At 51.4% G+C, this 12,597-nt stretch overlaps 1 protein-coding gene across 1 annotated transcript in view; it reads left to right on the forward strand.

Moving 5' to 3' along the window:
* The window catches only part of GRK1 (G protein-coupled receptor kinase 1), a 101,770-nt gene extending 89,173 nt beyond the window's left edge, over positions 1-12,597 (forward strand). Inside the window, exon 9 of the mRNA XM_083472697.1 lies at positions 12,288-12,597. The gene's annotated coding sequence lies outside the window, so the exon portion shown is untranslated. The remainder of the gene's footprint in view (positions 1-12,287) is intronic.

The raw sequence follows: 12,597 nt of genomic DNA on the forward strand, positions 1-12,597 counted from the left end.
CAAAAATCAGCTTCAGGAGGGAAGTGGCCAGGGGCTGCCTCCAGCAATTTTTTGTTGGGGGAAAGGACCACGACACTGGAATCTTTCTGAATTCCATATGAAAACTAGACAGTGCCTGCACTTTGGAAGGCATAATAATAATAATAATAATAATAATAATAATAATAATAATAATAATAATAATTTATACCCCGCCCTCCCCAGCCAAGGCCGGGCTCAGGGCGGCTAACAAGCAATAATAAAAACAAGTTGAATGAATGCAACTTAAAAACAATATTAAAATACAACAATTAAAATATTGAAACATTAAAATATTAAAATGCAGCCTCATCACAGGAGGAGAAAGGAAAAAGGAAAAAGAAAGAGGGGGAGGGAATCAAATTGGCTCCAAGCCAAAGGCCAGGCAGAACTCTGTCTTACAGGCCCTGCGGAAAGAAATCAGATCCCGCAGGGCCCTGGTCTCATGAGGCAGAGCGTTCCACCAGGCCGGGGCCAGTGTTGAAAAGGCCCTGGCTCTGGTTGAAGCTAATCTGACTTCCTTAGGGCCCAGGACATCTAGGGTGTTGCTTACAGAATTTCGGGACATTTGGACATCATACGCAAATTTGTATATCCCTTCTGGTTTGCGGGACGCTTCCAGAAGTTTCTTTCCCAGCTATTATTTTGAGGTCTTTTAAGGCAAGGCAGGGAGGAGGCTTATTAATGACGAACCCCAAAATTTGGGACCCCCCAAATTTTACCCAAGTTTTGCAGCGGCAACCCAGCGTTTTGCAGTGTTCCCCGCAAACTGAGCAATCGATACGTAAAAGCAGGGTTCGTAGTTAACACCCCAAAATCCGACGGCGTCCGAGTCACTTCAAACCGGTGCCAAAGTTTGGCAATCGCGTTGCAACGTTTTGCAGTGAAAACCCCCTGCGCTTTGCAGCGCCTGGCCAGACTGAGTGTTCGTAGTTAATGAAGCCACGGGGAGAGGAAGTGGGGGGGGGGGACCCCTGATCATTAGGTCCAATCATGGCCGACTCTGGGGTTGCAGCACTCATTTCACTTTACTGGCCGAGGGAGCCGGTGTACAGCTTCCGGGTCATGTGGCCAGCATGACTAAGCCGCTTCTGGCAAACCAGATCAGCGCACGGAAACGCCGTCTACCTTCCCGCCGGAGCGGTACCTCTTTATCTACTTGCACTTTGACGTGCTTTGGAACTGCTAGGTTGGCAGGAGCAGGGACCGAGCAACGGGAGCTCACCCCGTCATTGCGGGGATTCGAACCGCCGACCTTCTGATCAGCAAATCCTAGGCTCTGTGGTTTAACTCACAGCGCCACCCGCGTCCCACTGAGTGTTCGTAGCTAATGAAGCCACGGGGAGAGGAAGTTGAAGAGCACCCAAATACTGCCAAGGAAGGAAACAGGGTGGGGTGGATTAAAGGGTGCTCCTAAAACGGGCCCCCTCTATCTGACACCCTGGGGTACCTATTCTGTGTGGCTATACCACCCAAATGAGCCAAATGGTGGGGCAGAAATGACTCTGCAACCAACTTTAAAAGGTGGTGGTAAGCACACCCAGTGGATGGGCGCAACTAAGTTTTACTCAGAGTAACCCCATTGAAAATGATGGCCATAACTTAGTCAAACCCATCAAGTCTCTTCTGAGTAAAACGTGAGCTGGATGCCACTCCCTTTTCTGGGCTAAGTTCTCAAAAGCGTTGCTGAAAGCACTGGGCCAGGTGCAAGGAAAGGAGAATGGGAGAGGAAATTGCAGGAAACGGGTGGAAATACCTTTGAGAGGCATGTGGCCACTGAAAGGGGAGAATGGAAAAGAAAAGAAAAAGGTCTCCTCTACTTAACAGTCTCCGCATCAGCAAATCCTGCCTGAAATGGGAAGGCTGTCCTGCAGAGAAAATGCCTGCACTATGAACTACGGAACTCCTTGCCACAAGGAAAATGTTGTGGCAAAAGAACTTGGCATTTTCCAGAGGTGGGTTACTTATCAGCAGAAAGGCTGTGCCTGCAATTCCCAGCTGATTATGCCAAACTCTGCCTCCCATTTGGCGAACAGGTTCAGAAAAGGGCAGTCAAAATAATAATTATAATATTTATAATAATTTATTATTTATACCTCCCCCCCAAATCTGGCTGAATTTCCCCAGCCACTCTGGGCGGCTCCCAATCGAGTGTTCAAAACAATACAGCATTAAATATTAAAAACTTCCCTAAACAGGGCTGCCTTCAGATGTCTTTTAAAGAGAAGATAGCTGCTTATTTCCTTCACGTCTGAAGGCAGGGCATTCCACAGGGCGGGCGCCACTACCGAGATGTGTGGAGAAAACGAATAGGCCTCTCGTGATATAAGAACCCCATGAATTTGTATGGTGGAAAATACAAGACAGGTGAAAGGAAGGACATCGTTAAACTGTGGAACTCCCTCCCACAAGATCGTAGCGACAGGCACCCATTTAGGCGGCTTCGAAGGCCGTGTGCCCCAGAATAACACCACTTTCTAGGCACCACACATGCTCCAGTCTTGCTTGTGGGCATTTGGTGGGCATCTGGCCACTGAGAGAACACAGTGCAGGACCCGAGTGGGGTCCCCTGGGCCTGATCTGTCTGCAAGCATCGTACACGTTATTGTGGCTGATGGGAGTTGCCATGCAAGTACGAGTAAGACGCGGGTGGCGCTGTGGGTTAAACCACAGAGCCTAGAACTTGCCGATCAGAAGGTCGGCGGTTCGAATCCCCACGACGGGGTGAGCTCCCGTTGCTCAGTCCCTGCTCCTGCCAACCTAGCAGTTTGAAAGCACGTCAAAGTGCAAGTAGATCAATAGGTACCGCTCCGGCGGGAAGGTAAACGGCATTTCCGTGCACTGCTTTGGTTCGCCAGAAGCGGCTTAGTCATGCTGGCCACATGACCCGGAAGCTGTATGCCGGCTCCCTCGGCCAATAAAGCGAGATGAGCACCGCAACTCCAGAGTCGGCCATGACTGGACCTAACGGTCAGGGGTCCCTTTACCTTTACTTTAGTAGTAAGCAGAGGAAGGCTGGGGTGAGGTACATCTGATGCAAAGTTTGCACTCTAGCGTAAGAACAGAGTTTGGCCATGGCTTGGCCAGATCTGGGTCCACTTAGCCCAACGGTCTATAAATTAATCTGGAACTCTGGTAGAGGCCACGTCACTAAACAGACTCTGCAGCACCCAGGCCACAAATTTCTCACCCCACTGCTGAACAAGGAAACAGCAGAAGTTCCCTTCGTAGGGTAGGACCCAAACCAACGGATTCAGATTACAGTTGTACCTTGATTCTCGAACTTAAATCTGTTCCGGGAGTCTGTTTGACTTCCGAAACCGTTCGAAAACCAAGGCGCAGCTTCTGTTTGGCTGCAGGAGCTTCCTGCACTCAATAATAATAATAATAATTTATTATTTATACCCCGCCCATCTGGCTGGGTTTCCCCAGCCACTCTGGGCGGCTTCCAACAAAACACTAATATACAATACTCTATTAAACGTTAAAAGCTTCCCTAAACAGGGCTGCCTTCAGATGTCTTCTAAAAGTCTAGTAGTTGTTTTTCTCTTTGACATCTGGTGGGAGGGCGTTCCACAGGGCGGGTGCCACCACCGAGAAGGCCCTCTGCCTGGTTCCATGTGTCATGGCTTCTCGCAGCAAGGGAACCACCAGAAGGCCCTCGGAGCTGGACCTCAGTGTCCGGGCTGAACGATGGGGGTGGAGACGCTCCTTCAGGTATACCGGGCCTTTGAGACCGTTTAGGGCTTTCAAGGTCAGCACCAATGCTTTGAATTGTGCTCGGAAACCTCCTAGGAGCCAGTGTAGGTCCTTCAAGACTGGTGTTTTGTGGTCTCGGCGGCCACTCCCAGTCACCAGTCTGGCTGCCGCATTCTGGATTAGTTGTAGTTTCCAGGTCACCTTCAAAGGTAGCCCCACACAGAGTGCATTGCAGTAGTCCAAGCAAGAGATTACCAGAGCATGCACCACACTGGCGAGATAGTCTGTGGGCAGGTAGGGTCTCATCCTGCATCCCAGATGGAGCTAGCAGACAGCTGCCCTGGACACAGAACTGACCTGCTCCTCCATGGACAGCTGTGAGTCCAAAATGACTCCCAGGCTGCGCACCTGGTCCTTCAGGGGCCCTGTTACCCCATTCAAAGTACACTCAAGCGTAAGCCGCGTTGGAAGTTCGGCTTCCGAAAAACGTTTGCAAACTGGAACACTTCTGAATGTGCAGCGTTCGGGAGCCAGGTCATTCGAGTACCAAGGTACCACCGTACAAGAAGGGAGATTCCAACCAAACATTTGGAAGGACTTTTGGGCAGCAAGAGCGGTTTGGAGGTGGACTCTACTTCGTTGGAGCTTTTTAAGCAGAGGTTGGGTGGCCCTCTCTCAGGGATTCTGTAGCTCCCGTTCCCACATTGCGGGGCGTTTGGATGGATGACATTTGAGGGTCCCTCCCCACTTTGCAGCATTCTGAATTTGGCCGGCATCCGTCGGAGGGAGGCATTCAATCGACTCCCCTGCTCCGCCACACCAAACAGATTCTGCAAATCTGCCTTCAGCTCGGGTGCCCTTAGGATGTTTCAACAGCAGCTCCAAAGGCCTGCTCCCTGCCGAAGAGGTAGTGGAAGAGGACTGGAAAAAATTTAAGGACTATTTACAAAAACATTATAAGTTATATGAATGTTGAGAATTTGCTAAGTTTTGGGAGAACAAGCTTCAGCAATTAAATTTGAATATGGTGGAAACTAAGTTATGACTGCGAAAAGACCAAAGTTTAGAGTAATGTTCCTTTTTTTAGGATTGATGATGGGAAAAAGTGAGCTAACAACAAGTACCCTAAATCTAAAATACAATTAGATGAAAGTACAAAAACGCATGAAACAAGGTATCAATTTGCTGTTATTTTTTATTGTAAAGAACGCAGGGTGTGGAGGATGTGGGGAAGTCCAGTGGATCATGAAAAACTGTTTGGAAAATGTGAATATTTTCTTTTCTAATCTCTTTCTTTTCTTCTGTAAAGTCGCTTTTGCTGAGTTAATGATGATGTATTTGACCTTGGAAAAAAGCAATAAAAAATATTATAAAAAACAAAACAAAACAAAGGCCTGCTCCCTGCCAGGGCTGAGGTGGGAGCCTGAAGCAGCCCGAGGGCACCAGGTTGGCAAAGCCTTGCGTATCCTCGCACCCTCCCTTTTCTGCCACTGTCCTGTTCTGCCAGCGAAGGGGGGAACTGGCGATGCGAAACAAGCTCGCATCCCGATTCACGTGGGACCACCTAAATGTGACTTGGGGAGGTGTTTTTTCTTGGGGGGGTGATATTTGCAGTGTTTTGCCAGCTGCCTGTGTGCTTTTTCTGACAACCTGAAAAACAAAACAGGAAACTGTAAGGATGCGGGAAGGCGGAGAAAACAAACCTCTGCCGACGCGGCTGACGAGTGAGAAAGGAACGACTGGCTGGCTCCAGAGGACAGGGAAGATTTCGCAGCAGCCCCAACCCATCGCACACCCCGGACAAGGCAAAGCGTCACCTGTGCCATGCAACGAGGCCCACGCGGGATCCTTTAAGGACGGCTCGGCCCCTTGGCTTCGCTCTGCAAATGTTAAGGCCGACTTTTAGCAGAGAGAGCCGAGGCAGCTCTGCTTTTGCACAGCAGAAGCTGCGTGCAAATGGATCCCCAGCCTTCTGCTCAGGCCTCGCCGCCATTCTGCCCTCTGGCGGCTCGCTGGCTGCAGGACTTGCCAGGACAGGAAGGGGCTCCCCTCCTCGCAGTGACCAAGCCAGGCAGAGGCCTGAAAGCTTGCAAGGCAGGACACACACACTCCTGCCTGCCTTGCCGAGCTCGCTGGCATTTTCCTGTCGGTGTCCTGCAAAAGCATCCGGATTCTGAGCAAGGGGGCGGAGAACGGGATGTGCAGGCCTGGTTTTACTCTCTCTCTCAAGGGCACTCAGTGCATTGCAAGGCTTTCGGCTACGTGCACAGCCCGTTTGCTACGTTTAGGTAGGACCCTCGTACCTATGGGACCGCCTCTCCTGGTCTGCCCCACGGAGGACCTTGAGGTCCATAAATAGCAACACCCTAGAGGTCCCGGGCCCTAAGGATGTCAGATTAGCCTCAACCAGATCCAGGGCCTTTTCAACACTGGCTCCGGCCTGGTGGAATGCTCTGTCTCATGAGACCAGGGCCCTGCGGGATCTGATTTCTTTCCGCAAGGCCTGTAAGACAGAGTTGTTCCACCTGGCCTTTGGCTTGGAATCCACTTGATCCCCCTCCCCCTTTCCTTTTTCCTTCTGTGACGGAACTCCTATTTGGGGACTTCCCTGGCTTTCTTCTGGCCCACGTAGGACCAGTCTGGATAGTTGGCCTTGGTGAAGATTTGATGTTTTCATCCCCAAAAATGTTTTGTGTTTCTACTGAAATGAGGCTGCATTTTAACGTTGTATTTTAATCTTGTTTTTAAGTTGTATTTTAGTCAATTGTTTTTATACCTGGTGCTAGCCGCCCTGAGCCCGGTCTTGGCTGGGGAGGGCGGGGTATAAATAAAATTTATTATATTATTATTACTACTACTACATCTTGCCTTTACTGAGTGGTGCATACAGGTCTTCCCCTCCTGGTTGCAGCCTCACGACAACCCTGTGAGGTGGGCTAGGCTGAGAGGGGCAGCAACCAGCCCCAAGATCACATGGCATGAGCTTCACAGCCACATGGGGAGTCAAAGGCCTGGAAACGATGCCTTATGAGGAACGGTTAAGGGAGCTGGGCATGTTTAGCCTGGAGAAGAGGAGGTTAAGGGGTGATATGATAGCCATGTTCAAATATATAAAAGGATGTCACATAGAGGAGGGAGAAAGGTTGTTTTCTGCTGCTCCAGAGAAGCGGACACGGAGCAATGGATCCAAACTACAAGAAAGAAGATTCCACCTAAACATTAGGAAGAACTTCCTGACAGTAAGAGCTGTTTGACAGTGGAATTTGCTGCCAAGGAGTGTGGTGGAGTCTCCTACTTTGGAGGTCTTTAAGCAGAGGCTTGACAACCATATGTCAGGAGTGCTCTGATGGTGTTTCCTGCTTGGCAGGGGGTTGGACTCGATGGCCCTTGTGGTCTCTTCCAACTCTATGATTCTATAAGATCACATGGCATGAGCTTCACAGCCACATGGGGAGTCAAACCCCAGTCTCTCTGACAATGTGCTGGTCCCGTGGGTTAACCGTGAGGCGAGGTCTGAGTCCAGTCCGAGGTCGAGGGTGCAGTATGGAGGCAGAGGCTGGAGGGTTACTGGACGGAGGCCGCCTCACCTTCCCCTGACAGGGCTGGGAGAGGAGCACCTGCAGGCAATGGGTCCTCCATCACCTCTGGAGCCAGAGCAGATTCAGCTGGTGCCTGCACCTGAGGATCCAGCACAGGTGAGGACCCTTCAGGCCCAAGCCCCAGCCCCGGCTCAGCTGATTCTGGAGGCGGGGAATCCTGTGCAGGCTTGGACTCCTCAGAGTCAGCCTCCGAGTCCGAATCCCAGACCACCACAATCTATAACCACCAGGCCACCCCTGCCGCCCTCCTTGCTGCTCCTTCCATCCTTACCTTTCTAGCTTCCACTATCCACCTCTCTGTAATTCATCAGCCCTCAGCTCTCACCTGCAGCTCCTAGAAGCTGTGAGCGTGCGACAGCGGCCACACCACGGAAATGGCTTCTGCTGGCCGGCTAAACCAGTTGAGGGGAGCCGATGGGTTTCAAACCCTCAGGGAGTTAAGGACTTTCTCTGCATGCAAAGACAGGCTCCAGCGGATGGAGCAGAGGAGTGGGTCAAGAAGGCAGTTTCTGCACCTGCTGTAGAGGGAAATGAAGGGCAGATGGGGCTTGTCCACCTGGGAAGGTCACCCATGTCAGAGAAGAAAAACTCTGACCCTAAACCTCCACTGCCTTGAGAGATATCTTCGGGAGAAGGCCTTCGAGAACCAGTTGCGAAGGAACTCAAACTGGGAAGGGAGCCGTTGCGCCCAGGTGCTGTTTGCCTGCTTCCCATAGGCATCCAGTCAAGAGTGAGAATTGTCAAGGGAAGGGACCCCTGGGGGTCATCCAGCCCAACCCCCTGCAATGCAGGAATAGCAGCCACTGGGAGAAGAGTACTGCATAGTAAATTGGCCTTTCGCCTGAGCAAGCGGCGTTCTGGCTCCCTGGGCTTTGAATGTCCAATCCGTATTAAAATGGCACCAATGTTAATGTCAATAAAATGGATCTTCTGTTGGAGACCACCACTCCAGACCCTGGAGAGCCACTGCCCACCAGGGGCGAGAGCTGCAGGGCTGGACGGAGAGTGTAATACTTCATGGGCAAGATGTGGTCTGGAGGCTGCCAGCAAGAAGTGATTTGGACCTTAAAAGAGCAGCTTTGTCTCACTGGTCTAGGTAAGGCAGGCTGGTCATCTCAGAAGGAAACATTGCCGGCTTTTCCTTTCTAGCAACTGCAGGAAGTTCCTTCCTGTTTCCACAGCACAAAATGCTAATGCTAATGCAGATTATCCTACTTGGTTGGCTCAGAGCCCTTTTCACCTTCTTTAAAGGAGGCCAGTATGTATTACCCCCATATTACAGACTGGGGGAAAAGGTCCGGGGCTTTTTAGTTTAGAGAGCCGGTGGGGCATAAGGGTTGGAGTATTGGACTAGGGCAGGGATGTCCAACAGGTCGATCGTGATCTACTGGTAGATCCCCGGGAGGTTTCGGTAGATCGCGGTTGATTGCTGGGCCCCTAGCAGCTTGGAGAGCAGGGTTCGAATTCCCACTCGGCCATGAAGCTCACTAGGGGACCTTGGGCCAGCTACCCTCTCTTAGCTTAACTTACCTCACAGGGTTGCTGCGAGGGTGAAATGGGGAGCAAGAGAACCATGCGCTTGAGACTTGAGATCCTTGGAAGATAAAAAGTGGGATACGTTATACAGTGGACGCTCAGGTTGCAAACGTGATCTGTGCGGGATGCACATTCGCAACCCGTGTCTGCGCACGTGCAGGTTGTGATTCGGTGCTTCTGCGCATGTGCAAAGCGCAATTTAGCGCTTCTGCCGAAACCCGGAAGTAACTCGTTCCGGTACTTCTGGGTTTCGGCAGTCCGCAACCCAAAAAAACGCAACTTGAAGCAGACGCAACATGAGGTATGACTGTAAATGTGATAAAATAAAGAGGACCAGCATATAAAATTAGCACGAGAACTCAGGGGATCACGAGGTAGAAGGTTGGAAGATTCGGGACAGATCACTGAATTTTAGAGTTGGAAGGAACGCTGTTCTAACCGCTGCAATGCAGGAATCCCAAACAGATCATATAACGGAGGGCCATCAAACCTCTGCTTTAAAACCTCCAGAGGAATGTTCACCATCTCCTGAGGGAGTCTGTTCCTCCGGCGAACCGCTCTTGCCGCCTGAAAGTTCTTCCTTGCTGTCGGAGTCTCCTTCCTTGTAGCTTTAATCCCTTGGCTCGGGTCCCACTCTCCAGAGCAGAAGAAAACAAGCTTGAAAGAAACTTATTCATACAGTGCAGAGTGAAACTATGGCTGGCTCTAAAAGGGGATGGGCAAAATCGTGGAGGACCAGGCTGTCCATGGCTACTAGCCCATGTGATCTATGGTTTTACTTTCAGGGCTGGAGGGGGAAATGGCCTCTGAACGCCGGCTGCTGGGAACCACAAGTGGGGAGAGAGCTGTTGTGCCCAGGTCCTGCTTTCGGGGGTGATCTGCTTCACATGGGGGGGTTACCTGGTTGCCCACCGTGAGAACAGGATGGGCTACTGACCTGATGCAGGCTGCAGAGCTCTTATGTCCAAGTGGCTTGCCTAAGGCTGTCTATAGCAACAGAGGAGTGCTCCGCTCACCCTCCTGACCGCTACCTGAGGCTAGCTTCTATGAGCGCAGCAGCTGTTGGGGTGAGAGGTGTTTCCCCCACTTCCACCCAGAGCCCCCTGACGCACGCTGAAGAGGGCGGCCCGACAAAGGCCCTCTTCCATCTCTGGTCGCTTGAGAGTCAACACAGACCTTAAGAACACAATGCACCGCAAATCGTGTGCGGTTTTTCCAGTTTTAAGAGACAATTCCTGGCAGGTTGCACAGTGCAAACAGCCTGGCTTTCGGCAGCTGAGCTGACCACAAGTGCTGATATTTCTAAATTCCTAAGCAGTGACTCAGCAGCTCAGACCTGAAAAACAACACAACACAGAATCTGAAGGCTTCCAGTTGCCCTCCATTTCCCCGTCCTCTGGAACTAAACTTACGGCAAGAGCCTCATGCAGTACTGTTTTCCCGCGTGAGGACTAGAAACCTCAAAGGCCTCTTAACAACGGCTGCTTACACGAGCAGCACACTGAGGGTGTGATCCAGGAAGCTGACACTCTCTGCAGCAAAAACACACTCGCAAGCAAAAACACCACAAGAGACTTAGGTTGTTGTTTTTTTCCTTTTTAAAGGCAATTTATTCACAATATTTGATGATAAAAACAGACTCCGACATGGGCGGGGCAACTGCAAAGTGGGCTTTGCCACCGGGGGGGCCCCAGAAGAAGCCTCTCGTGCTCCAATCAGCTCATTAAAATGCAAATGTAATCAGAGGCACTTTAAGGCATCAGACTTCGGTGACAACCAGATGGCGTTCGTATTTATGAGCCCAAATCAGATTCGGCTCCTCAGGAGAATGGAAGAGTTTGCATGGAGAAGGCGGGGGGGGGGGAGAGTTTGTTCAAGGGAACAAAAAGGCATTCAGCCTTTGCGGAATCACCTGTAAGTCAGGAATGGGGAGAGAACCCAAATGTTGTTGGATGACATCCCTGACTGTTGTGTTGGAATCTGCCTGTGCCTGCAGGTGCCACAGGTTAATCACTCTATCTTTAATTTAAAGGGCACGTAACAGGGCATGGGGACTGCCCCTTCACAGAGCTTACTTTTTAAGGTCACTGCTTCTTTTTCTAGGGGGGGGGGAGAACCTTGCTAGTCCAGCGAACTGGAATTCACCCTCCAGAGCTGAACAGCCAATTTCATTTTTTACAGCATGTACAACCCCCCACCACCCCCACATAACATGCACACGTTACGCCAAACAGGGTTTTTCCTTTAAAGCATTAACGTTTGCATGGACATTCCCCATTCCTAGCAACCTCTTCTTTTCTGACTTTCAGCAAGTCCTCTGCAGCCCGAGAGCTCTCGCCCCGCCCTGTGGATCTGCTTGCTTGCTTAGCCTCCTCCCTGTTTGCAAATGCCTCCACACGCCCCCACCGGCCTCTCGCGTTACCAAACAGCTGGCACCCAGAGCCAGTGCCAGCTGGGGAGTTACCAGCGGCCTAGATGAAGGCAGCCTGGGAGAGGAAAGGAGGCGCTGGTCTCACTCGGGCAAAGAGGAAGCCCGGCCCCCTGCTTTTGGCTGAGGCAGGCCCAAGGCCTTGCAGCCATTTCCAGCCTTGGTTTCGCTGGCTCAGATCCCAATCTGGATGGGATGGCCGCGAGCACAGCACGGAGGCGAAGCGGTGCAGCCGCGCCACCTAGCGGGCGGCAGCATGCAGGGGAGGTGCCTGGCTGAAAGGAAGTCGACGGCCAACTCAGCGCCCTGACATCATCACAAAGACTCACTGACGGCCACCTGTTCCCTAGGCTCCCTCCGAGATGCAGCCACCCCCTTCTGCACCACAGATATAGCTATTTCCGCTCTGCTAAAAGGAAAGCAAGCTTTCTGCCTGTATCCCAACCTCCCCAACTAAAGCAGCTCCGGTGTTCAAGGCTCCACATACACTGCATCCAGCTGGGACTTCAGTTTCCCCCTTCCTACCCCAAGTCTTCCTCCTGTCCCCTTGTCACCACACTCCCTGCCACCACATCCAAGCCACTCAGACCTGCTTCTTGTTACAGGCCCCATCCATTGTGTCTTACCCCGAATAATATATTCAAGGTGGTTTGGAATTAATAACATCCTTTAAACACACTAGAGGGTGGCGCTGTGGGTTAAACCACAGAGCCTAGGACTTGCCGATCAGAAGGTCGGCGGTTCAAATCCCCGCGACGGGGTGAGCTCCCGTTGCTCGGTCCCTGCTCCTGCCAACCTAGCAGTTCGAAAGCACGTCAAAGTGCAAGTAGATAAATAGGTACCGCTCCGGCGGGAAGGTAAACGGCGTTTCTGTGCGCTGCTCTGGTTCGCCAGAAGCGGCTTAGTCCTGCTGGGCACATGACCCGGAAGCTGTACGCCGGCTCCCTCAGCCAATAAAGCGAGATGAGCACCGCAACCCCAGAGTCTGTTACGACTGGACCTAATAGTCAGGAGTCCCTTTACCTTAAGCACACTGCTGCATTGGAGGGGAAATTAATGTGGCGCCCTCTCCATGATGGGAAACAGAGGCCAACCACATTTGTAGGACATCACCCTACAGATTAAAAGAGGATATGTGGAGGGGAAGGAGTGTTTGTCTCCATTTTTTCCCCAGTGAAGATTTGTGTGTCAAGCAAGGCTCCTAACCTGCACTGGTGACGACAAGTATGGCACCTGGGAAAGGCAAGCATTCTGCAAGAACACAACCTGTGCGTGCAAGTGGATGGCGAGCTCTTCCAGAAGAGCAGTCACATTCAT

This window comes from Podarcis liolepis, assembly GCF_965112155.1.
Source record: "Podarcis liolepis genome assembly, chromosome: 13".
Taxonomy (NCBI): domain Eukaryota; kingdom Metazoa; phylum Chordata; class Lepidosauria; order Squamata; family Lacertidae; genus Podarcis; species Podarcis liolepis.